This window comes from Vigna unguiculata, chromosome 1 (assembly GCF_037176805.1).
Source record: "Vigna unguiculata cultivar grain cowpea cultivar isolate G323 ecotype 2 chromosome 1, ASM3717680v1, whole genome shotgun sequence".
Classification (NCBI taxonomy): Eukaryota; Viridiplantae; Streptophyta; class Magnoliopsida; order Fabales; family Fabaceae; genus Vigna; species Vigna unguiculata.
The window spans coordinates 1,945,001-1,969,645 of NC_140792.1; the positions used below are offsets into that span (position 1 = coordinate 1,945,001).

At 27.9% G+C, this 24,645-nt stretch overlaps 1 long non-coding RNA gene across 1 annotated transcript; it reads right to left on the bottom strand.

The window, feature by feature from the left end:
• Window positions 1-7,253: 7,253 nt before the first annotated feature.
• LOC114191971 (uncharacterized) lies at window positions 7,254-7,728 on the bottom strand. Its single transcript, XR_003606050.2, has 2 exons — window positions 7,611-7,728; window positions 7,254-7,477 (listed from the first exon to the last, which is right to left on the bottom strand). It is a non-coding gene; the product is annotated as an uncharacterized LOC114191971 (long non-coding RNA).
• Between the last annotated feature and the right edge of the window lie 16,917 nt (window positions 7,729-24,645).

Below are 24,645 nucleotides of genomic sequence, written 5' to 3' on the forward strand. Positions count from 1 at the left end.
ATTGTAGTGCTCATGGCATCACTAGACAACACACTGTTGCCTACTCCTCACAACAAAACGGAGTGGCTGAGAGGAGAAATTGCACACTGATGAATATGATAAGGTGCATGCTTATAGATCGTATGGTTCCATAGAAGTATTGGCCAGAAGCAGCAAATCAAGCCACCTATGTTCTCAATAGATGTCCTACCTCAGCTTTGACATATATGACACCAGAAGAAGTATGGAAAGAAAGAAAGCCAATAGTGAGTCACCTCAAGGTGTTTGGTTGCATAGGATATGCGCATATTCTTGATGCAACCTTCAAAAAGTTAGATGAGAAGAGTATCAAATGCGTGCACATGGGAGTTAGTGAAGAATCCAAAGTCTATCGTATGTATGATCCAGAAACAAAGAAAATTAATAATCAACTATAATGTTGTGTTTGATGAAATGGAAACATGGGATTGGAGCATATCGAGAGAAAGCAGCAACACTAATGATCTTATATGTGCTGAACCATAAGCAACTGATATTGACTTAGGAACGACCAGCAAAGCAGATCCTGAAATTGCCGAGAGTTCAAAAATTATAAGAAGCAGCAAAGTCCCTAAACGCATCAGAAAGCCACCAATATGGATGCATGATTATGAATATGAAGCTGGATTATCCGAAGAAGAAGTTGATGATGTTGAGCATCTCACCCAGGAAATGCAACAACTCGCTATGATTGTGACCAATGATCCTCTCGCCTTTGAGGAAGCAGCTAAAAGTCGAGTGTGGAAAGATGCTATGAAAAATGAAATTGAAGCAATCGAAAGAAATGGCACCTGGGAGCTCATTGATCTACCACCTGGAGCAAAGAAGATTGGTGTCAAGTGGATTTTCAAGACTAAGATCAATGAAAAAGGTGAAATTGACAAGTGTAAGACAGACTTGTGGTTAAAGGATATGCTCAACAAACTGGTATTGATTACACTGGGGTGTTTGCACCTGTTGCTCGTTGGGACACTATTCGACTGGTTTTGTCTATTACAGCTGGTAGGGGATGGCATCAACTTGATGTCAAAAGTGCATTCTTACATGCAGAAATAGTAGAAGAAGTATATATACAACAACCTAGTGCTGAAAAAAAAAGTCTACAAACTCAAAAAGGCTCTCTATGGACTTAGACAAGTCCCTCGGGTCTCGTTTAGAAAAATAGAGTCATACTTTATCAATGAAGGATTTGAAAGGAGCATGACTGATCATACACTCTCTTTGTTAAAAGGGAAGATAATGTTAATGTTTTTATTATTAATTTATATGTGGATGATCTTATTTTCTCAAGTAATAGTAATAACATGTTTGAAGAATTTAAACATTCAATGAAGAGGAAATTCAAGATGACTGATTTGGGATCCATGTGTTATTTTCTTGTAGTGGAGGTCACACAAACTCCTAGTGGTATTTTCATCTGTCAAAAGAAATATGTCAATGAAGTATTGGAAAGATTTGGATTACAAAACTGTTCAACTATGAAAAATCTAATTGTTCCAGGATGTAAAGTCACAAAGGATATAGGAGGACTGAAGGTTGATGCTACCGCATATAAGCATATGGTAAGCAGTCTCATGTACCTAACTGCCACAAGACCAGATTCAATGTATGTTGTGAGTTTACTAGCTCGTTTCATGGATGCACCAACAACCTTGCATAATCAAGCCACAAAAGGAGTTCTACGCTGCTTGAGAGGAACTATAGATTTGGGACTGTTTTATAAAAGGGAAGGAGGAGAGAATTTGATAGCATATTGTGACAGCAACTATGTTGGTGATTTGGATGACAGAAAACACACCTCTAGGTATGTTTTTAAAATGTCAAATAGAATATTTGCTTGGAGTTCTAAGAAGTAGTTTGTGGTATCATTATCCACAACGTCAAAGAAATAGTGACCAGGCAAAGTGAAAAAGAGTGATGTGGATTTAGTGTTGTTTATTAATTAAATTATTAAAAACAGTGTTTTAAAAGGGTTTTTGTATTGATCAAAGATCGAAAACAGTGATGCAGTGTGCATTTCGTCCCAATTTTTTTTATCTCGTGTCGTGTGTGCATCTTCTCCATCATCAGTTCTCCTTCATCATTTCATTCCCTCCATCATCAAGAACCGCTACCACGATTTCCATCACCATCACATCAACTCATTCCTACACTAAGACACAAACCCTCTCCATGCTCAACTTCCACCATTTCTCATCTTCATGCCACTTCAACCTGTATTCAGAAAATCAAACAAACACACACACACACCACTACAACAATTTTCATTTCATCTTCATTGCGTTTTTTTCCCATAATCTTCATCAGCCAACAAATTCAAACAGAGAAACAGAGAGAAGAGGAGAAAGGGGAATGCCGTTGGCGACAACAACGACACCGGTGATGCATGGTCATAGTGGCAGTGGCGGCATAGTATGGCGACTTTGGCTTTGTGGCAACAATGGAAAAACCACCATGGAAGAAGGAAGAGGAGCTTTAGTGGCACCTCCGGCCGCGACAAGCAGAAACACCGAGCGCCGAGAACATTGAAGGTGATGGCCACCACCACGACAAGCAATGATATCATTTTTAGAAAATGAGATCTAATGGATACTTATAAAAATAAAGGGAACAAATCCATATATTTGAACGAAAATAAGAATGAAAAGTATAATTAAATCTATAATCTAACATGTCAATTCTAATAATATTATTTTTATTATATTATATTATATTTGTATGTTTGTTTGATTTTTTTTAAGAAAAATCAATATTTTAAAAATTACATTAATTATCCATAATTAGTTTAAAAAAATTATCTTTGTACGAATGTTGTGGACATGTTAATATTTTTCTTATACTTAATCGACTCCTTAATATTTTTCTTATACTTAATCGACTCCTAAATCCAAACTTAATTTTAAAACCTATAACTTTTAAATTATTCTATAGCTTTCCTTAATAATTTCTTTTTACAATAATTTTCACCGCCCGTCGTAACTAGTTTACAACACGTGTGTTGTTGTAACCTCTCATTAAACATAGTATCCCAATCGCTAAAATATGGTAGGTTAAAATCAACTTGATGGTCCTCTATTATGCTCTAAATGATATAATATAAGAACACAAGGATGTTTGTATTATTTTCTAATCTTAAGAATGTTTTCTAATAATTTTAAAACAATAAAATTTAAAATTAGTGACTAAATCCAAATATTATTTATAAATATTTCAAAATCTTTAAATTTTGAGGAAACCGTTTATTATAATTTTAAATAATTAAAATTAATAAATTTGAGTGGAAATAATTAATTACAACCTTTGAATATTTTAATAAATCGTTTCTGATTTTTTTTAATGTTAAACTATGTTGTATAAATAATATAGAATTAATTATGTTTTTGACTTTTTTAATGTTAAACTATATTTTATAAATTATATAGACTTAATTATGTTTTAAGTTTTCATAAATTTAGAAACTCTCGATTGCGTCTCTAAAATTTTTAATTTTTGAATGAATTCTTGTTAACATTTTCTGTTAACTTAATAATTATCCTTACTAGTGGAAAATAGACACTTTTAGCCTCTATATAGTTTTAGAAAACAATATTAATAATGATGGTTATATAAAAAAAAATAGTTAGTTAATATTTGAAAGTTTATTTTTATTTTTATTTATTTTTAAAATATGATTAAAAGTAAAATGAAAATATAAAACATATATTTCTTGCATTGTTATACACTTTTTTAATTTTAAAATATATTAATTAGAAATTTAAAACAAATACATTAAAAGGAATAATTCTTTTATATATTATTATAGGATAGTTTATTTTTATTTTATAATTTTAAAACATAATTAAGCGTGAAACAGAAATATTAAATTGTTTTCATCTATTCTTACATTCTTTCAATTTAGAAATATTATTGAGAATAAATAGAAATATAAAATATATATACTAGAAAAGAGAATCCCTTCATATATATTGTCCTTCATATATATATATATATATATATATATATATATATATATATATATATATATATATATATATATTGTTATTGATATTATATATATATATATATATATATATATATATTACAATTTTTATAATTTTAAAATGAAATTAAGGTAAAGTAAAATATGAGATGGAAGTTTCATTATATAATATTATATATGTCCCAACCACACACCTACGTATACGGCCCCAGCAAACCCTTGACCGTATACTTTATGTCGAATACTACCCTCTCAGTATACCACACTCTACGAGTATGCGACCACCAGCGACTCTCTGGACCGCATACTCTATAACAGATATCCCCCTTGAAGGATCCGGCCACCAACAATCCTCTAGGTCGCATACCTTGTACTAGGTGCCCCCATCTACAATACGCGACCACCAGCGACCCTCTGGGCCGCATACCCTGTATTAGTCCTCCTCTACAGTATGCGGCTACCAATAGCCTCGTGGGCCGCATACCCTGCACTGAGTACCCCTCCCCAAACCACTTGTTTTACACCAAAGACCAAGAGGCAAGCAACCTAAATCCAACTACCACTTAGATAGTCGAGACGGACAAGAAGTGCCCAACCATGGAGATCCTCATGACCGAGTACCGAGTGCCGCCCACATCGAATCCATTCCCACAGGTATACGATAACCGGCAATGGAGGCCCACGAACGACTACCACCAACCCTCGAAGGGCCTCATGGTAATTTCTCTCCTTACTACTAGATCCAGAAGTGACCAGAAAAGGAATATTGGGCCAAAAAACCCATTTCAGGTAGGACCCACAAGTAAAAAGGTATAAATAACACAATGTTTTATGCATTGATTACGCATTAAATATTCTCTGAGTCCTCTGACATCACCCGCACTAACTTAGGCATCAGAGTGTCTTTTACAGACACACCTACGTCGTCAGTCAAATTGATGCAAGAATAATCATAGTTATCACAGAAAAAATTCATGAAATTTGCTTATCAAAATTATACATGATTCTATTATTTTGAAATGAAATTTTATTAGATCTTTTAGAGCTCTCAACGTCCACCGGAGAAATTTTGACTAAATTATATTACATAAATAAGTATAAAGTTTATAATATTAAAAGATAATTTAATAAAATTGAGTTAAATATAAATCTGTATATTAAGATTGTATTATAGTTTTTTTCTAACAAAATTCGGTAGAACTATATTATTATTAAATTTCTATTGAACCATTTATAATCGTTTAATGTTATATTCAAAATGTTTATTTTTTATCGAATGGGAATGCATTATAAACTCTATCCAGATTATCTATAATAATATATAAATAGAATTTCCTCTTTTGTGTCTATATTTAAAAATACCAATTTTACCCTTTAAAATATAATTATTTATAAAGATTTTGAAAATTGACCGTTATTTTTATAAATTTTTTTATAAAATCGTCTATTTCTGCTTTTCTCTTTTTTTCTAATTATCAACATTTATTCTCTCTTTTTTTCTTATATATTTCACTTTATTTTTAATAAATATAATTTTATTTTATATATTATAACTTAATAACATTACATTATCACCATCTACTAATATAACATCACATATATTTAAAAAATATTTGTGTACGCTAATGTATATAATTAAATTTTAATATATTAGTGATGCGTGGTTATTTTTTGTATGGTAATAAAAAATAATAAAGTAATTATTATTATTATTATTATTATAATTATGAAATTAAATATAAATAAATTTTATAATTTAATTGTAAATAATTTTTATTTATTTTATAGGTATATAATGGTTAAGTTTTAAAAAATTATAAATAAAAAATGATTAAATTTAAAGAAATGATAATATTATTTTAATTTAAAAAGAAGTATTTAAAGGATAAATTTAGAAAATAAAGGTGAAAAAAAAAATAAAAATCTCTTTTATATATAGATAAATAAAGTTTAATACAAAATACTTGTGTTTGTATAATGTTATTATACTCAAATATATAAGACATAAATAGTAATTATTAACGAAGAAATATTAGTAAAAGATATAAGTTTGTGTATACTAATAAGTTATAAATTCGATCCATGAGCAATATAGTTAGAGTTGAAATTACGAATAGAATCATAAGGAGTTTATATATATATATATATATATATATATATATATATATATATATATATATATATATATATATATATATATATATATATATAATTTTATAAAAAAAAAGAAATTAATCCAATTTTATTTTTTGAAATTTTAAATAATATATATAAAAATAATTAATATAATAAAATATAAAAATACAAAAAGAATTAAAACAAAATAATAGAGGAAAAATAAATTAAAGTAATAAATATTAACATTATAATTAATAAATACTAAACATTATTGCGGTCGGAGTCTATACAAAGTTGTGATTGCAAAATTGAGAAATTATAATTATATTGAATTTTAATTGTAAAGTGTTTTTGTGTGTTACACTTAGATTTCAATTGTATTAATTTTTTATTGAGAAATGAATACTAATGTACTCAAAGTTGTTGCTGCAAAATTAAGAAATTATAATTGTATTTGAATTTTAATTGATATGTGTTTGGTGTGTTACACATGGATTTTATTTGTAATAATTTTTGATTGAAAAATAAATATTAATTGTATTAATATTTAATTTAATTGGGTGAAATGTGATTATGTGATTGAGAACACATTTAACAATATAAAATTTTAATTATTCACCAAAAATTATGAACATATAATGCAGCAAAAAGATTCAAAAAGAAAAAATGACCATTTACACAATTTTACGATTTTGTTCAACGATCAATCTAACTCATAAATACTATGTAAATCGTAAGATCTTATCATTTTACCATTTAAATTTTAGTTTTGACTTGCTTATAAATAGTAATGATTAAAATAATAAGAAATTTCTGTTTATGTGTTATTATTATAAACTTTTTTCCACCGTTACTTATAGAATTTATAGAGTTAAATATGTTTTAGATTCTTTAATTTATAGTGGATTTTGAAATTAGTTTATTTCGATATTAAATTAAATATTATTATAAAAAATGCTTGAAATGTTAAATAAACTTTTTGAATAAAAAAGCTAAATTCACTTATTTTAAAAAATAAAGATTATATTGATTTAAAAATTTGAAATGAACGAATTCTAAAATTCGTCTAAAGACAAAGGATGTATACATATTTAACCGTTACTTGTATAACCAAAAGAAATAACAAGTATCAACGAAGAAAGATCAATGAAAAGTTATTTTAATTGATATCGATTACATCACAATCTCAGCATAATCAGAATGGTGGAGTATCATCGGGTAAAGGTGGATTTTCGCAGAAACATATGTTTTTCATACAATTGCATGAAACACATTTTGGACAATATTTTTTACAATCTGAGTCTTTGCTACAACGCGCATCTGTAATCTCTGACAATTCTGCCTCAGATTTCATCATCATATCTGCATGCAAATATATAATACAACAAATCAAAATATAAACCAAAATAAATTGATTCCAGAGAAAAAAAATACTAAAACTTATAAAAATAAATCATGGTGAAACATAGAATGGAAAGAATGTATGATTTGTGACCTGAAGAAATGATAAAAAAAGCCAATAAGAATGCCAATGTCAGAGAATATTTTCTTGAAGACTCCATTTTGGTATACAACATCATCTTCAACCTTGCTTTATATACAAAATGAATGGAGTCTTCCTTAGGAGTGTCTTAATAGCATTGATTAAAAATAATTAATACATATTAAATTTTATATAAGTTTATAATTAATAATAATATTAAATGAATGATTTAATAATTATTAATGTAGTTTTATTTTATTTAGAGAGCAAAAGTGTTTATAAGTATTGTACAATTATGTTTAATATTTTATTTAAGAGTCTTGTTAACTCATAGGACATTGGTTAAAAATAATGAATACATATATAATTTTATAAGAGTTCATAATTAATTGTGATATTAAATAAATTTTGATTTAATAATCATTAACATAATTTTACTTGATTTAGAAGATAAAGATGTACATAAGTGTTGTACAACTATGTTTAATATTTTATTTAATGCACACCAATAAAAAGTTATAAATAACTAAATAATAAAATAATTATATTTTAATGTTGTTAAGAATTAAAATACGATTAAATATAAAAAAGTTTAAATTAACATACAAACCAACCAAAAATAATGTTAAATATCTAAAATATTTACAAAAAAAAATTAAATACGAATTTGAGATTTCATTGAATTTCTTTTTTATAATTTTTCCATTACTTTTTGCAAAATTCATGTTAAGTTAACAAAATCTCTTATATTAAAGAATAGACAATTTTTAATATCTGAAATTATTAATTATAGAAACATAAAACTAACAATATAAAAAGATTAATTACTTAAACTTTTAGATGGAATAGTGAATTTAAATTTGCATCTCCACAAACTGTTTTAGTAGAGACTTTATAAATTTAAAAAGATATTTTTTTTTTACAAAATATGTTATATAAATTTATATTATTTTAACTAGCATAAACACAGGCGCTATCGCGTCTGTGTGTATGCATTATTTAAATATGTATGATATTATATTAGTAAGTAATAATATTGTAATGTTATTAAATTAATATATAAATATAAACTAAAATTATATTTATTAAAAATAAAGTGAAATATATTATAAAGAAGAGAAAAAGCAGATTTTATAAAAAATTTGTAAAAATAACGATTAATTTTTAAAAATTTAATAAATTATTATATTTAAAGGATAAAATTGGTATTTTGAAATGTGTATAAAAAATGAGAATGTCCTTTATATATTTGTTATAGATTAATTATTCTAATTTTTAATATAAAAATAATGAAATAGAAAACCAATAATTATACCTTAATTAGCATCTGAAGTCGTTACCGTTACCATTATTTAAAAATTCATAGTATTACTAAACGTTGGACGGTTAAAATGTAGTTTATTTTTAAAAGTTAATAAATTATTAATAAATATGCATGAGATTTCGTACAACTTTATTAAATACATATTTATGAGCTGTTTAATGATTTTTTTTTTAGAAATCCAGAAAGACAAACGTCTTCTAGATTTTAATAAAATATCTAAAAAGCTTTTTCTTTTACTTTTTATATTATAGTAAATACATATATGTAAACTAATCTTATTTTTTCTTTCTTATATATGGATATGTTTTGGAGGTAGAATTGTCCCTTTTCATTTATTTTTTATTTTTTAATTTTGAAATGATATATAATGTTCCTTTTTGTAATTATACCCGTGTTTTCACTTTTATTATTTTGAAGAACGAAACCTAAAAGATGTATAATAAATAATTTATTTAATATTGTATTGAAAATAAAAGAATTAAATATTTTCTTCATTTAGAAAATAAAAAAAAGAACTTTGAAACGAGACTGTTATTTAGGTAGAGAAAGTAAAATTAGTAAACAAAAATTCCGTTAAAGCAATTATTGTTATTTTGAATTTTGAAAAAAATATCCCTTTGATTTTTTTGTGTTGAATTATTTTAATATTCAAACTAAGAAGGGTAACATGCAACGGCGAAGGCGGAGGTTGGAAGGGACAGGCGGGGTCTATAACATCCCAATTAATTAATAATCCTAATTAAAGAGGTGTCACACTGAATAATATAGTAGTGCAGTCCTAGAGTATAAACACTACTCCTTACGATATATAAGGCACTTTATGATGCCAAAACAAGACAAGATACAAGGTTCAACAGTAATCAAAAAGATATTTTAAAAGATAAGCCAATAGATGGGTCATAGCCCTAAAGTAAACCCAAAACAGTAGAATCCAGCCTGGGTAAGCTACGCAGCGGAACCTCCATCACCCTGATGACCATGGGTGTTTCTCACCTCTGCTCACATCAACAAGTTGATGATCATCGCAAAAGAGAAAACCACACACATAACAACCAAACCAACAAAGGGGTAAGCTAGAGCGAAAAAGAGATTTATCATACAATCATATACACTTTCACAATCAAATATACATACATCATCCAAGCATGTTATGACCTTCCAAACAATACACTAAGACTCGAGACACGTCTCATCCGGATACATATAATTAGTCAGATTCAGCGGATGCTTGCACTTGTGGTGGATTTCCCTGCTCTACCAAGCTGCTCTCCCCCGAGCTAAGTGTTACAATGTCTCAACTCCCACACACAAAGTTAGCCCTTAATGGGTTTCAAGCCTCCTACTACTCTCATCACAAGAGTCAGTCCGCTCTATGTGAGACTAACTAACTCCTTAGAGTGTCAGGATGCAACCTTACCTTGAATCCTTACTAAATTATATAGATGGGGTACCACCATGAACTCCCACTAACAGGGGCCATGGAATTACGTCCCAACCAACTGAGGCATCACCATGAAGTCTCACATAGAGACTCATGGAATTACATCCTAACCAATGAGGCACCACCACGACACCTTTGTGGAATTACGTCCTAACCTCATGCCATTCATACTTCAACAACCAAATCAACATTTATCAAGCATACCAAACTCATGCCAAACTTTATAACCACTCTTCATTCATATCCCACATTCAATCCATACCAAACTTGTCATATTCAATCCATGAATCAATTCATACATGCGACAGGCCCAAATCATGTTAAACTCATTCATCACATAATATAGATTAACTCATTCATCATAGACTATAGATCAACTCATTCATACATAATCACCCAATTCATAGTTTAAAATCAAGATCAATCCAAACATATAGCCGACATTTGAGAATAGAGAAACAACAAAACAGGTCGCATTCTCGCCCAACTTCTCGCTCGGGCAGAAAGGTTTCACTCAGGTGAGAGGGACTCTCGCTTAAGTGAGCTCCTTTCGCCTAGGCGAGAGCTCGACAATCAGGAACAATGGCCCTCTGCACTAGCCCGCTTAGGCGAGATCTCCTCGCCTGAGCGAGGCATTCTCTCGCTCAAAACAAAGCTTGGTCGTTTGAGCGACAGCTCATGCAAAAGACCTGGGCGAGTCTCTGGTCTCACTTAGGCGAGTCTCTGCCAGTCTCGCTTAGGCGAAACAAGCTCGCTTGGGTGAGATTATCAGTTCTCGCCATTGTTCGTACCTGCAGCAGCCACACATTCATACCCAAATAGCCATACAACATCATTCATACATAAACAGTAGCACTTCAGCCATACAATCACAAAAACAAAGCAAGGTAAACAAAAATCAAGGTAAACCTGTAGACCCTAGCTCCCCTTACCTGGATAGATCTAGCCAACGACTCCAACACTGAAGCGAATGAGTACGAGAGTTCCCGAAGCAGATTTAGGAGCTGAAAACCCTAATGCATATGAGACACGAGATTACTACACAAAACCCCAACAGAAAACATGAAGAACCCAACCAGAGAGAAAAAGTATGGCTTGACGAATAACTTACGTGAGCAGGAACGAGGTCGAGCTAAACTTGGATCTGGCTGAACTTCAAAACCCTAGCAGAGCTCTAAAGGAAAAAAAGAGTGTGAGGGAGTTGTTTTTGCAAGTATGGCAAGAAAGATAGGGGTTTGGCTGCCTTAGGAGCCTTTGACACCCTATGGGTAGGGGCGGCAATGCGGGTCGGCCCGACCCATTTAGGCCGGGCTCGCATAAGGCCTGCACAACGCGGGCTGGCCCGCCCCGCCCTGCATACTTTATGCGAGCTGAAAACACTGACCCGCTCCGCATACTCCTTGGCCCGCGGGTCGGCCCGCTTTTTTTTCTTTTAATTTTTTTAATTTTTTTTAAATTTTTATGATAAAACTTTCAATGTTTAAAAATTGGGAAACTTTAAGAAGTTCACAAAATTAAGTAAAGACTTTGGGGAATTAGATGATAAATTGATAATTCAACATTTTCATCATATTCATACTATGACATACACAATGTATTCTTTAAATTTTAGCACATTAAAATTACATAATACTTGTCTTTTCCAGTTATATAAGAATTTGAAATGTTAATGCAAGAGTCCATAAAAGAAGTAATTAATATACACAAGTGCAAGTTTTTTTTTTAATTTTATGCGGGCTTGCGGGCCGCAGGTCTGCAGGCTCACTATGTTGGCTCGCCCCGCATTTTTTCTGCGGGCCAGACCCTAATTGTCATCCCTACCTATGGGCCAGTCCTTAGGCCCAATTAGATTTGGGGTAGCCCTTAAACATAAGGGCATAAAATATTGGGCCTTACAGGGCCATGGCTTCCCTCCCCAATTTTTTTATTTTTATTTTATATTTAATTTTTTTAAAATTATATATATTTTTTAATTTTTTTAAGTTGTATGCACTTTTTTAAAATAAATAATATTATATTAAAAATTAGTAAAAATTAAATTAAGTATTTTTTTTATTTTATAAAGTACAATAATAAATAATAAAACATAAAATCAAATATATAAAGAAACAAAAATTATTAAGATATTTTTTATTTTCTCTTCCATTGTCTTTTGAGTTTTTCATATGTTGTATTTTTCTCTCATCTTATTTATTTTCTTTTGTTACTAAAAAAGTTAGACATAAACTCAGTATTTCTATCTTTATTTTTCATATTTTCTCTTCCATTATTAAATAAATAAATAAATAAGGTAATGGTTTTTTGTCTCACTTGATAGTGAACTATTTGTTTAACATTTAGCATTATTTTTAATCTCATGACCTCTTTGTATATTCATTTTTATTAATATAGAAGAAGAATTAATGTACTATGTGATTTTTCATAGTCGATTTTTAATTGTAACTTAATTATCATAGGTTTTTTTTAGTAATTATGTCTCTCAACTTTTGATTAGATTATGATAAATTATTTTTTAGTCTTAAACTTATTTTTTAAATAGGTATATTGATGAAAAACAAAAGAATAAATTTATTTTTTTTAAATTGATAGAGAAACTACTAGTGAAGATGAAAATATGATAATATGGTTGCTTATTGCATAACAATGAAATGAAAGCTTGTGAATACTTTTTGAATCAAATGCACGTTAATAAAATGGAAGATGAATATTTTGCAGATAATATGGTTATTTACATCGAAAAAAGTTAACTGAAAATTTTTATTATGATTCAATTACCATGAGTTCAAAAATATGAAAAAAGATAGACATTCCTTTAGATATGTGTAATTTTTTTGATAATTATAAATATACTAGATTATGTATTCATTTTTATTGAATTAGTCACAATAATATTAAATATATAAATTTTAAGTATATTATTTTGGCTCCCCAAAAAATTTTGGTGAAGATCTGCCATTGATAGCATGATTCCATTTATGAACGTAATATGACAAGTTTTATGTGTTAATTGACTTAAGGTAAATATTAATAATGCAGACAGAAGTTGTCATGGTTTGACTCTAAGTGGGTATTTCTAGAGAAAGTATAGGTGAATATGTAGGTAATTTTTTCAGTATTTTTAAGGGCACAAACTTCTATTTATGTTGTATTTACGGGGTCATTTATGTTTCAATTTTGTATGCATATGCAAGTTAAAGTTTATCATATTCTTTTGTAAAAGAGATCATTGTGCTCATAAGTTAGCTAATTTAGCTTTCTTTCACAAAGAAGAACATAAATGGTTTTATATTTTACCTTCATATATTTATTTATATTTTTTCTTCATAATAGTTATAGTTTGTCTATGTTTTATGAAGTATAATTTTTATTATAAGTTTAGTGTGGTCCCACATGTTTTGTATGCTTTTATTTTATTTTTTATTTTTAATAAATTTTTATATGATAACAAATGATTGATAGACTTTGGAGTGTTAGCTAAGATATCAAAGTTCACATTGATGTCTATAATGAATTTATTTGAAAAAAAAAATATTAAAGAGAAGCAATTCTTTTTTACATAAATTCAACAATTAAAAAGATATAGGGAAAATTTTAAATTAAGTATTATTATTGATTACAAGATGGCAGTAAGTAGTATGTCTTTGATGTTTAAATAGGAGTTGTTTATTATCTTTATTAGTTATATTACATTAAATATTTGTAAACGCTTCTCTCCTTTATTATTCACTACTGGAAAATGGGCTTATAATGATAGGTAAAACAAGCTTACTATGACACCTATTCTGGTGTCATAGTTTCATAAGTCATAGAAAATGCACGCTTTTTATGACACTGCAGAAACTTGTCATAGTAAGTCAGACTTACTATGATAGGTGTCCGATTAACAATCATAATAAGTCTAACTTACCACTGTACAAGTTGACGATGATGGGATAATCAATGAACTTACTATAACAATTTTTTGTTAAACCTATCATAGTAAGTCCAACTTACTATGACAGGTAATGCAAAGTACGTCATAATAAGTCCAAATTACTATGATAGGCGGTGCAAACTACGTCATAGTAAGTCATATTTTTTTTTATGATTTTTCTATTTTACCATTTTCCTTTCCATTCAATTCAGATTTTTTTACGTCATAGATTAAATATATTTTTGGCTTTTTAAATTTTAGTGAAAATTCGAATTAATTATTATCAAAATTTTGGTTCAATTTGTGAGGATGAAATGTTAGGGGATAGAGTAAAGTAAAATACATGAGACGGAAATTTCTAATAAAAAGTTGTGTTTATAAGATTCAGAATCCTTCATTATTCTAATTAAAATTGATTACATCACAATCTCAGCGTACTCAGAATGGTGGAGTATCATCAGGTAAAGGTGGATTTTCGCAGAAACATACGTTTTTCATACAATTACATGAAACACATTTTGGACAATATTTTTTACAATCTGAGTCTTTGCTACAACGCGCATCTGTAATCTCTGACAATTCTGCCTCAGATTTCATCATCATATCTGCATGCAAATATATAATACAACAAATCAAAATATAAGCCAAAATAAATTGATTCCAGAGAAAAAAAAATACTAAACATTATAAAAAATAAATCATGGTGAAACATAGAATGGAAAGAAAGTGTGATTTGTGACCTGAAGAAATGATGAAAAAAGCCAATAAGAATGCCAATGTCAGAGAATATTTTCTTGAAGAATCCATTTTGGTATAGAACATCATCTTCAACCTTGCTTTATATACAAAATGAATGATCATATATAGTATGTTCAAAACTTTGACTATCACGCTTCTTAATGATTGATGCATTGATTATAAATATAAATCAGTGATAAAATTAATTGTATTATTAAACATTGTATTGTTATAATGTAGTTTATTTTTAGAAGGTAGTAAATTATTAATAAATATGCATGTAATTTCGTATGACCTTATTAAATACATGTTACTTGCCTTTTTTAGGAGTTTTTAAATGTCTTTTTTAGAAATCCAGAAAGGCAAACATCTTCTGGATTTTAATGAAATATTTATAAAGCTTTTTCATTTACATTTTATATTATAATAAATACATATGTGTAAACTAATCGCCAATTGTTTAAAAGTGTAATTACTTATTTATTACAATTATTATATTTCAAATAAACGAATTATCAAGAGAAAAAGTAATTCTCTTAAAATTAGTCGAATTCATAATTTTAAACTCACTCTCGATTTGCACTTTAATTCATATATATATATATATATATATATATATATATATATATATATATATATATATATATATATATATATAACAAAGATTCTTTTTGTTCAGCATCATGTGTTAAATACATAAAAATATTGTTTCGTATTCTAGTACCTGACATGTTGAAGTGAACCAATCCAGCTCACACGGATTGACTTATCATGAGTCGGGTTGAAAATGAATGAACCCAAGTGAGCCAAAAATTTTGCAATCCAGCTTAATCCACCACGAATTTGTAGGTTAATTGGGTTGAATCACCAACCGACATAAAAAAATTATTTATTTATTTATTTTTAAATATTCAAATATTTAAATAATTCTTTAAGAAACCTAGCTATGAGATGATAATCACAATAAAATCAAGAATCAATGTCTTCACCATGCTCATCACCAATATATAATGAATTGTTTCCAAAAAAGTCTCCAAATAGTCAAAAAAAAATATGACTAATATTACACATTTTTTGTCATGTTATTCAACAAAATATAAATAAAAAAACTACACATTTTTATCATGCTAATTTAGAAAAAAATGTTTATAAGATGGTTGCTTGAGTAATTTACGGTGAAGATTATAGTTAAAGATTGAAGTATTGACGTATATAACTCAACAATTAAATTAATTAAACATTAAAACTATTCAAATATTATTAAGCAACATTTTAGTCTTTAAAAATATGAAATTGTGAACCTATATATTTAGGAGTAGTAAATAATTATTAAAAAAATTAAAAAAAAATTGTAAAAAAATGTTAGGGGGTTAAGTGGGTCAACCCGTGGGTTAAGTAAGCCGAATTGAGTTCTACTCACTTTTGAAAAAATTAAATTTTTCTCAACCCAACCCGTTCGAACCCATGGCGAGTCGGGTTGACTCACGGGTTGAAATTCGTTTTGATATCTCTACTCGGTACTAATATTTTTTATCAGCATTTTCGTTCCTTATATTACAACAGTCGTGCTTCTTTTAAAATAATTTTGTTGGATAATAAGAAAGATTAAGAAAAGTGCATAAAGCATAAATCTTACCAAAGATATACAAGCCAAAGTCCGAACTTTTATTTGCAAACTCAATTAAAAAGAAACTACAATCCTTTATTGTTGTGATTCTCTCTTGGGATTGTATGAGAAAACCTTACTACTCAATTTGCGGGTGCATTAATACAAAAATCATAAAAAAAAAGGTTTTGATTCACATACACAACAATTGTTGATACCTTTGCAAGCACATGATGCACAAGGACGATGTACACAATCTGGATCGCTAATACAATGAGTGCCCTCAATAGGTTCCCTTGCTTCAGATTTCATACTCATATCTATGTATACAAATTAAGAGATAATAATACATTACATAAAAAAAGTTTTTTGAAAATAACGTGTTTGCGTCAAAAGATGATTCCTAACCTGATACAATAACAAAGAGAACCATTGAGAATGCAAGTAGTGCCATACTACACCTCTTCGTGGTATCTAAAGATGTCAAAATGAATTTCAACCCGTGAGCCAACCCAGCTCATCACAGGTTCGAGCCGGGTTGGGTTGAGAAAAAAATCAATTTTTTCAAAAGTGGATTGAATTCAACCTGACTCACTTAACCCACAGGTTAAACGGGTTCAAGTTGGGTTGGAGGTGGGTTGGCCCACTTAACCCACAACATTTTTTTACAATTTTTTTTAATTTTTTTAATAATTATTTACTACTCCTAATTATATAGGTTCATAATTTCATATTTTTAAATATTAGAATGTTGCTCAATAATATTAGATACTTTGAATGTTTAATTAATTTGATTGTCAAGTTATATACTGTGATACTTTAATCTTTAACTATAATCTTCATAGTAAATACACAAGCAATTGTCTTATAAACATTTTTTTTTCTATATTAGCATGACAAAATGTGTGGTTTTTTTATTTATATTTTGTTGAATAGCATGACAGAAAATGTGTAATATTAATCATGTTTTCTTGAATTATATGATACTTTCTTGAAAACAATTCATCATATATTAGTGGTGAGCATGATGAAGACATTGGTTATTGATTTTACTGTGATTGTCATCTCATGAGTTGCTAAAAAAATATTTAAGTATTTGAATACTTCAAAATAAATAAATAAATATTTTTTCAAGTGAGTTGGTGAGCTTACCTACTTAATCCACTAACCGTGATGAGTTAAAATCATGATGAATCAACTCGTGTAAACCGGATTGATCGACTCCTGAAAACATGATTCTGAGATGAATATTTATAAGTAAATGATGATAGTATGTTCAAAACTTCGACTATCATGCCTCTTAACTGATTGATGCATTGATTATAAATTTAAATCAGTGATAAAAACAAATAGTATTATTAACGTTGTATTGTTAAAATGTAGCATTTATTTTTTGAAGTCGGTAAATTATTAAAGAATATGCATGTGATTTCGTACAACCTTATTAAATACATATTACTTGGTTTTTTAGGATTTGTTTAAATGTTTTTTCTTTTAGAAACCCAGAAAGACAAACGTCTTCTAGATTTTAATAAAATATTTATAAAGCTTTTTCTTTTACTTTTTTATATTTATGTAAAGTAATCTTATTTTCTCTTTATTATATATGGATACGTTTTAGAGGTGAAATTGTCCCGTTTCATTTATCTTTTTTAAATTTTTTGATAATATATAATATTCCCTTTTGTAAGTATACCTTGTTTTCACTTTTAGTATTTTGAAGAAAGAAACCTAAAAGAGGAATAATAAATAATTTTTTGAATATTGTAATTTGTACTGCAAACAAAAGATTTAAATATTTTTCTTTATTTAGAAAAGAGAACTTTGAACCAACTCTTATTTAGGTAGAGAAAGTAAGGATTAGCGAAAAGAAAAATAGATTAAAAGCAATTACTGTTATTTTGAATTTGGAAAAAATGTCTTTGATTTTTTTTGTTGAGTTTTTTTAATATTTAAATCGGATAGAGTATGGATGTAATGTAACAAGTTTCATATATTGATTGATTTAAAGTGAATATTCATTATGTAACTAAAAATTATCCTGATTTAACTTTGGATTTTTAGAGAATATTAAAATGAATTTGTAGGTAATTTTTCTGTTTTATAAGGATACATTATTTATTTTGAATTTGGTGGGAGAGGGTTGAGGATTTGATCAGAAAGTGATTTTATTTAGTCCATCATATTTTTTGGATCAATGAACAATTTTTTAGAATAGAATCGTAGAAGAGGATAATAATTACATTTTTTATCCATATATGTAAGTTAAAAAGTTTATGTTTTTTATGAAAAAAATAATTGTGTTGATAAATTAACTAATTTAGTTTTTATTTATAAAAAATAATATAAATAATTTGATATTTTATCTCTATTTATTTAGATATTTTTTCATAAAATTTACAGTATATCCATGTTCCGCGAAATATATATTTTATCATAACTTTAGTCTGATTTTTTAAGGCTTTGTATATTCTATTTTAATTTTAATTTTTAATAAATTTTCATGTGGGACTTTGGAATGACAGCTAGATGTCAGAGTACACGTTGAGGCCTACGATGGCCTTATCATAAAAGGAAAATATTAAACGGAAGCATTTTTTTTCTTATTTACAGAAATCCAACGATTAGAAAGATACAGAGAAAATGTTAAATAAAATTTAACTATTGATTACAAAATAGCAGTGGTATGTCTGATATTTAAATAGGCGTTGTTTATTATCTTTATTAAATATATTATATTAAATGTTTGTAAACACCTCTCTGTTTTATTATTATAATTTATAATATAATATTAACTAAATTTTTTATTTTCTCTTAATTTCAAATACTAACACTTTTAATACGTAACTTACCGGTCATTTGCAAAGAAAATATGCATAGTATTTTAAAATAAATAACCATAAAAAACAACTAAAACTTCAATAATTAATTATTAATATATTTTAAAAAACTCATTAAAAATATCTAATTTAAATAAACTCATAGTAATAATTCAAAGGTCAAATAAGTTGTTTTGTAGCTCCAAAATTAGCCTCTATTAGAATGTGACGGAAAATTGTGAATACTTTACTAAAAATAACTTCATGTGATTTTAATTTTTATATTTTTGCCATATCGAATATGATTTCATTTTCTTACTTTTCTTTTTCGATTTTTTTAACACTTAAATCTGGTGCAGTAGATTTCTACTGTCATTTCTTGTTAAATTTTTAAAATGTATACATTGTTGAGAATGTTGCATAATGGATGCGTATGTTATTTTGTTTTTCAAAAATAGTGAAATGATCGAACCTTCTCTGTATTTTTTTTTTTAAATTGTTCCATCCTTTTCAAAATAAAATCACATTTTTGTATAAACAAATTGTTTTGGTATTTTTTTATTTCCACAAATCTTTGGATTTTCTTCTTTTGGATACATAGTTATTGCTATGAAGAATAAGAGATTTAAAATAAGAAAAGCTAACTTAATTTGTTAAGTTTATTTTTGAATTAACAAATATGTAAAAGATGGAAAAAGTTGAAATCTATTGTTAGTTTGAACCTTATGTTGCTCTAAAAATTTTGATGATTAACTAACCATGTATATTAAAATATGTAGATAAATTGTAAATTACGTACAAATTTTATACATACAATCCTAGAATGTGTTGAATGTGGATTTTAATGGTTGGAATTGGATTTCTTTTTTCAGATTCAAGATCATTCGGATTAAGTACATATTTAATAACATATAGATGGAATTTAGAATTAGGTAATCACAACTTTTCTTGAATATAATATATAAAACTTTAACATTTTTCTTGAAATTGTCTTTATATAGAAAAATATTAATCGAATATTTATAATAGGCCAAGTTCAACAAAAACCGAGAGCAATCGTAACAAAATAACCAACAACAAAGTTATCAAAGATCAACACCAACATAAACATAACTATTCTAAATATTAAGTATATAAAATTTTGCACTTCTAAATTTTGTTAGCACTTTTATGGTATCCAATTTTAGTGTCAACGCTGTGTTGGCAAAATTTTATTTCGTTTAATTTAAATTTCATTGCAATTGATAGTAAATAATAAAAAATTTGGAAAAAAAAAACAAAATATAATTTTTAATTTGAACAATACATATGACACAAATTTAAATGCCAAATAATTCATCCAACATTTCCTATGGATTATTCCATATGTAATTTGTACACTATCTATTCATCTAACATTACCTACAGATTAAAACATATATAACTTACTTATGAATTATTTCGTTTTAATTTATCTAGCATTACATATGAAATACGTATGTAATTTTCTACAAATTTCATTATCTACGAATAAAATCTACATATAATATTATTAACGAATCTTTTTCAATATGTAAGTGTGTATATAATCCGTGGATAATATTCAATTACCAACGAACTTTATGCATTGTATACAAATTTTGTCTATGAAAAAAAAATCATTTTTTTTGTAGTATTAGATATTTTTTAATTATGTAGTGTATTTTTGATTGATTTAATGGAAGAAGAGGTTGAGAGAAATACTATGCGGATAAATGTTGCGAGAACTGAAATTGAAATAATATAAGTGGAAGAAAATTTAGAAATGCGCATAAGGTATATATAAATCTTTGAAAAGTATACGTGATTCAAGATATTTTTTTATGATGATATTAAATTTTATACAAGTATACGTGATTAAGGAATATTTTAGACCCATCAATTTCTTCTTATGAATAATTTTATTTTCTAAATAGGTAAAAAGTGATAAATTTTGTATTAAAAAAATTATGATAAAGAGTAAAATAATTTATTCTTTTTTCAAGAAGAATATTTGGGAAGAAGATGGAAAAAATATATCTACGTCAACCAATGGCGGATCTACATGGGGTAGGGAGGGGCCTGGCCCCCCCAAAATTTTCATTTTTTTTAGTTTATATATATATATATATATATATATATATATATAATATAAAAATATAATTTTTTTTTAAATTGTAGGTAATGCATATTAGAAATTAATAAAAATTAAATTTTTTATTTTTTATTTCTTTTATTTAAACATAACATTTAATATAAATACATAATAAAACATAAAATTAAATATAATAAAAAATAAAAATATTCAGGTTTAATTTTTCTTTTGGTTCCTGTTTTTATTTAAAAATTGATACTAGGATTAGGTTAATTACACCAATAAAGTAAATTATTCATATTAAGAATCTCAATTTTAATGAAAAGATCATTGATTTGTTTCGAGGAATTTAACGAAATTTATCGTAAAAGACCGAATTACATCAGTTTTTCAAAAATCGGAACCAAATTGAGATTAAAAAAATATTAGAGGACCAATTTAACATTTTTAAAGGAAAGCATGAATCAAAAGAGTAATTAAACCAAATATTTATTGACATAATTTTTATTGTATATTCATTTTTTTTATGAATATAGAAAAAATAATAATGTATTATGTATTAATAATAATGAATATATATTTGTTTTAATAATTACATGTCTTAATTTTTTATTAGATTATGATCAATTATTTTTTAGTATTGCTTACAAAAACGGTATGTTGATAAAGAATGGAAGAATAAATGAATCGTTTAAGAGTGATGAAAAGGAAATTATTGACTAAACCAAGATAGATTCTACTTCTTCACATATGTTGAAGTATTATACTAATCATAAAAAATGTTCAGTTAGAGAAGTCATTTTTTGAAGCATTATACTAATTATCGAATCTAATGATCTCAAAATTATATTACTTTGGCCCCTCCAACACTTTTTGTCAAGATCCGCCACTGACGTCAACTAAACTTAAGAAATAATTTATAAATAAAAAAATCTAATTTGACACCTTGAAATTTTTATCCAAATTCCACTACTTCTTGTAACTTATTTTATTTATTAATATATATATATATATATATATATATATATATATATATATATATATATATATATATATATATATATAAAATTAACGCCGATTACTTTATATTTTTATCGTCATTTCTTTAAAATTGCAATTACTAATTCATTAGAATTACTATATTTCAAATAAACAAATAATTAAGAGAAAAATTAATTCTCTTACAATTAGTTTTGAAATGACACCATCCCCATAACGCACCTTCCTTCTTCCCACATGTGTTGGTGTGTGTTGGGCTGATAAAAATAATATGTCTTGAAAAGTCATATATCGTTTAGAATAATTTAAGGGTGGGTGTTAGTGACTATATAATGGACTCTAAGTCCATGATGTTCCTTGCCCCAACACAAAAAATACTTTGAGCTAGTTTGGTTTTTCTTATTCTTTTGTAATATAGTGTTGTGAGTTGTAGCTAAATTCTTGCTCTGAAGGGTGTGGGTGTGTTTAGAGTCAAAAGGTTGAGAGTATTTTCTATGTGTTGTACAAATTTGTACATAGTGATTATTCTCTGGTGATCGTGGTTTTTCTCCGATTTTGGGATTTTCACATTATATTCTTGTATTTCTTATTTTTATCTTATTTCTCTAATAATAGGATTATTCTTGGGGGTAAAGACAGTAATGTTCTTAATTCATGATGCATTTTTCCGAAAAAATGGTATGGAGAGTTATGGTTCGGTAGGATTTTTTCTTAGTATGCTATGTGGTTGAAGCGTAGTCTGATCTTCCACATTAGAAAAGATTAATTCCTTGTTATTGGAGAATCATTTTTGGTTGTTGAAGTTGTAATGAGAAAATTTGATGGAAAGATCATTGTGAATGTTATGTTGACGCAGTGAATCTGCAGTTGGGTTCGTGGATGTGCAAGGGTTGTGAGTCATGCTGGATCTATAATGGAGTTCGTGTGTGGTGAGATGCTCTTGGATCTGCGGAGGACATCATAGTTGGTGCTCGCATGGCTCGAGACTATGTACGATCGAGATGTTATCTGTAGAATCACGATTTGCAACACGTGAGTGGAGGAAGTGTTCTACGGTTTACAGATCTACTTTGACGAGAATCATGGTGGTTCTACGTCAGTAGGTGTTATGTCGACAGGTATTGCATCTCCGGCGAGGGAGTCAAATGGCACGGTGGCTACGAAGTGCGAATGTTCAATCTATGGCTTTTCGCAAGGTTCAATGGTTTTGCATCATGGGTTGCAACATTGTTCTAATGAAGGGTGTATGATGTTTATGCGCGGGCATTGACTAATATTTATGCAAGGTGTGTGGTGATTTTACACGGGCATTAGTTAGCATTGGTGTAGGGTGAATGGAAATTCTTGGGATGACTTAATTCGAAGTGAAAATTTTTGGGATGATTTGATTCTAAGTGAAAATTCTTTGGATGGTTTGATTCCAAGTGCAAATTCTTGGGATAATTTGATTCCAAGTAAAAATTCTTTGAATGGTTTAATTCCAAGTGAAAATTCTTGGGATGGTTTCATTTTGAGTGGATATCCTTGGGATGGTTTGATTCCAAGTGAAATTCTTGGGATAGTTTTATTCCAAGAGAAAATTCTAGGAACGATTTGATTCTAAGTGTTGCTCTTAATGGGAGTATGGTTGCTGGTATATGCAATGAAGACGTGTTTATTTTAATTAGGGTGGAAATGTTGGGCTGACAAAAATAATACGTCTTGAAAAGTCCCACTTCGCCTAGGATAACCTAGGGGTGAGTATTAGTGACTATATAATGGGCTCTAAGTCCATGATGTTTCTTGCCCCAGGTCAAAGACACTTTGAGCTAGTGTTTGACTTTTTTATTCTCTTGTAATAAAATGTTGTGAGGTGTAGCTAAATTTTTGTTCTAGAGGGTGTGAGTGTGCTTGGGGTCAAAGGGTTATGAGTGTTTTATGTCTGTTGTATAAATTTGCACATAGTGATTATTCTCTGGTGGTTGTGGTTTTTCTCCGATTTTGGAGTTTCCACGTTATATTCTTGTATTTCTTATTTTTTATCTTATTTTTATGTTAATAGGGTGATTCTTGAGGATAAAGACAGTAATGTTCTTAATTGATGATGCGTTTTTTCTTAACAATGTGCATATCAAA